This window comes from Hemitrygon akajei, chromosome 21 (assembly GCF_048418815.1).
Source record: "Hemitrygon akajei chromosome 21, sHemAka1.3, whole genome shotgun sequence".
Classification (NCBI taxonomy): domain Eukaryota; kingdom Metazoa; phylum Chordata; class Chondrichthyes; order Myliobatiformes; family Dasyatidae; genus Hemitrygon; species Hemitrygon akajei.
Window position 1 is genome coordinate 50275942 of NC_133144.1, and position 4476 is coordinate 50280417.

The window sequence follows — 4476 nt, forward strand, 5'->3', positions numbered from 1 at the left end:
GAAAAACTCCCAAGACTGAGCAAAGCTTCTGATTGTTATACAAATTATGATCATGTTGCTGAACACACAGCCTCATTGCCAAGAAATGCAGTGTGCTCTTGGCACTGAGTGACAATTGGATCAGAATTTCTATAAACTTAAGCTGAAATTGATCAATTAGCAAATCTTCTCACTACAATTCTCTCAACATTCATTCAAACATCAATGCTACATGAAAACAAGAGATAACACCCAACAGAAACATATACTGTGCACAAAGAGATTAGAGTTCTAATGTGCAATTGCTTCTGGGAGACATTTGGCAATGGAAATTAATGCATTTGGAGTTTTAGATAAGGAAGCTGGTGCAGTAATAGGGAGCATGACTAGAAATAGAATCAAAGAAATTTGAAGCATATTATGTGGCAATTGGACCCATCATGCCTATAATTACTGAATAGTAGCGCCAAGACTAATCCTACTTTCAAATATTCATCTGCAGACTTATAGCAAAACAAGTACAACACATTGTTTGACTGTACTATAAGAAAGAGTAGTGTGGAAGCAATAAAGAGAGTGCAGAAGAGATTCTCCAGGATGTTGTCTGGAATGGAGTGCCGTAGTTAGTTGGTAAATTGTTTATGTACAGAGATGTAGAGAGGAGGTAAAGGAGCCTGAAAACACACACTTAATGTTTTTGAAGCACCTCCTTCCCCTCTGCCATCTGATTTCTGAACAGCCAATGGACCCATGAACATTATCTCACTATTTTGCTCCCTTTTGCATTATTGATTTAATTATATATTTCTTATTGAAGTTATAGTACTTTGTATGTATTGCACTGTACTGCTGCTGCAAAACAACATATTTCAGGATATATGTTAGTGATATTAAACCTGATTCTGGTGTACTGAGGTACAGTGAGAAACTTTGTTTCGCATGCCATCCATACAGGGGGCCATTTGGTCATATCTGTGCATTGGCATAATGCAATGGAAAAGCAATAACAGATTGCACTAGTCTGGGTTTATCCTCACTGAAATGTAGGAAGATGTGGGTGTACTTACAGAGGTCTATAAAATAAGACAGGGTAAATGCGATAGGCAGACAGAAATCTATTTCCAAGGACGGGGAGTCTACGACCAGAAGGCATAGGTTTAAGGTGAGAAGTTTGAAGGAGATCTTAGGGGTAAATGTTTCACACAGAGGGTGGTGGATTGAGCTTCCAGAGGGGGTAATGGAGCCAGATGCAATTACAATGTTTAAAATTGCACTCGAATAGGAAAGGTTAAAAGTGATGCAGGCCTAATGTGGCAAAATGGGATTAGTATAGGTAGGTAACATGCTTGGTATGAACAAGGTAGGCCAAAAGGATCTGTTTCTGTGCTTTTTTTTTACTATGATTCTGTGACGTACTCTTTTTCATACTTTTAAATTGAATGAGGCGTTCTGCTTCCACCTGAGTGTAGGTAAATAACTTGTTCCTTAAATCCCCTCTAATGCTTCTACTGATAACCTTAATTCTTTACTGCCTGGTATTTCTTCCATCTGGGCATCCCAAATTCTGCAAACTTTTGAGAATTCTCTGCAGTTTCTGTACTAGTCAAGTTTGTACTCTTTCAGAGCAATCTTTAATTGAAGGTCTCTTCCGCAGATCACTGGAAATAAATACTTAATCTAACATGGTAGGCAGAAGCATTTTGTCAGTGTCGATGACAGACAGATATATGCAGAGCAAATCTATTGCCTTGTGTTGATTGCCATGTAGTCAGTCAGTCCATCTACAGAACAAAAAGTTGTAGATAACTTTGCCAGTAAAAAACAATGAAAGCTGGAGGCTCAGTGCCAAAATTTGTTTGAAAGGGATCCCCAAACATTTTTATGCCAAGGACCCCTACCATCAACCAATGAGTCTGTGGGCCCCAGACTGGGAGCACCTGGTCTAAAGAATAAAAGGTTAAAGAGGGCAGCATGGTAGCGTAGTAGTTAGCACAACATTTTACAGTAAAGGCGATCTGGGTTGAATTCCTGACACTGCCTGCAAGGAGTTTGTATGTTGTCCTTGTTACTGTGTGTGTTTCCTCCAGGTGCTCCAATTTCCTCCTAAATTCCAAAGGCATACTGGTTGGTAGGTTAATTGCTCATTGTAAATTGCCCCATGACCAGGCTAGGGTTAAATTGGGGGATTGCTGAGCAGTGTGGCTCAAAGTGGCAGAAGGGCCTGGTCTGTACTGATTCTCAATAAACAAATTTTAAAAGTAAATAAAATGCAAGTAACTGATACAACTTTTAAAAGAGAAGTAGTCATTATCTCACTATTGAAACAGAAACTAGTGCTGATGGGCTGAATATCCTCTCCACTTTCCTGATGGATGGGGCACAGTTTGATGGGCTGAATGGCCTACTCACTTTCCTGTATGGGCACAGTTCAATGCCTCACCTGCAGAATGGCCCTGCAGTAATATAGGACTCCATTGGTGACACAGTCCCAAGGCTGTTATCCTCAACTAGTGCCCACACTACCATGTATCAAGCCAAGGAGAAGTAAAATTACTATTTCTTTACATAAGTGGAACGTGGCATTTTGATTTGTGACTGTCATCCGTTTGTGCAGTGCAGTAAATAACTCAAATTATTTCAGGCTGAATGGTTTGATTTTTCCCTCTTCCTGCCAATAATGTCTTAATAATTGATTCCAGTACACATCAATCTAAAGGACTGCTGGAGCACTGGGAAAGAAGTTGGTTTTACAATTATCGTGCCTATGAAGACAGCTCCAGACCATAGTTGGCTCCATTGGACTCAAGACAGATTTTCAGCAGACTTGATTATGATCAAGTGGTGAAAATGGCACAGAATTAATTAACGTTGACACTGTAGTGGTAAAGAAGACAATTTTTTAGGCTGTTCTGTGAAATCACTCTAGAGGTCATGAACTTTGGAGAGAGGCTGTTTCCTTTATTCATGGAAGAAGTAACATACACTAAGTAGCCATTTTATTAGGTACAGGAAGTGCCTAAAAATGGCCACTGGGTGTATTTTGATATATTAGTAGTCTTCTGCTGTTGTAGCTCATCCACTTCAAGGTTTGACATCTTGTGCATTCAGAGACACTCTTCTGTATACCACTGTTGAAATGGGTAGTTATCTGAGATACTGTAACCTTCCTGATCAAGTCTGCCCATTCTCTCCTACCCTCCTTCATTAACAAAGTGTTATTGCCCACAGAACTGTCACTACTCACTGGATTTTTTTTGTTATTTTTTTTACAGCATTCTCTGTAAACTCTAGAGACTGTTGTGTGTGAAAATCCCACAAGATGAGCAGTTTCTGAGATACTCAAACCACCCCATCAGGCACCAACAATCATTCCATGATCAAAGTTAGGTCACATTTCTCAAACAAGAGAAAATCTACAGATGCTGGAAGTCCAAGCAAGACACAGAAGATGCTGGAGGAACTCAGCAGGCCAGGCAGCACCTATGGGAAAAAAGTATAGTCAATGTTTCGCGCTGAGACCTTCCAGCTGAAGGCCCTGCTGAACGGTCGTGGCCCAAAATGTTGACAATAGTCTTTTCCATAGATGCTGCCTGGCCTGCTGAGCTCCTCCAGCATTTTCTGTATGTTGCTAACCCTAACCCTAAATCAGAATTTCTTCCCATTCTGATATCTGTTCTGAACAACTGAGCCTCTTGAACATGTCTATATGCTTTTATGCATTGAGTTGCTGCCATATGATTAGCTGAATAGCATTAACAAGTAGGTGTACAGATGTATCTAATAAAGTGGTCAGTGAGGGTAGATACACATTAATATGAATCCACTATGATGATCTTTATCTGACAGTGGGGTTATTCTATAGCATTACCACACTACAGATAATGAATCTGGGTCGTGACGTGGTAAATTGTAATCTGATTGAAATTGAAATGGCTCCTGCAAGACTGTAAAAGCAGCTTAAATATCCTAAAAGTTCAAATATTCATCAAAGTGCCCTTCAGGAAAGTCACTGAGCATCTTCTCTGGCTGGGAACAGACAAGTGGTTGGGTTTTCACCTGCTGACTCATACATAACAAAGGAGTAGAGCAGATGGTGAAGGCAGGAGCTGGAAAGGAGAGTGTGTGAAAGGCAGGAGAGGCGCTGAGAGACTGCTTTGCTTTGCTATTGGTGCACTGACTCTTGGTATAGAATGGTTGGTGATTCAGGACTGAGATGAGAAATTTCTTTCCACACAGGACAGTAAAGATTTTGGGTTTCTGTGCCGCGGAGGGCTGTTGATATGTTAGGAATCTGATCAGCTAGGAAGATGGATAAGGCAGAGGCATAACCTTGCAATTGGCAGGGAAAGCTGGGGGATGTGTATGTGCCATTTCTGCAGCATTTTTTATATCCTCCAAACAACACAGTAAGGGATCAAAAGTGGGACCTGCAGGAGGAAACGATCCCCTTTAGACAATTGCACTGACAAGGAGGAGGTGGAACAGGATGCCTACATC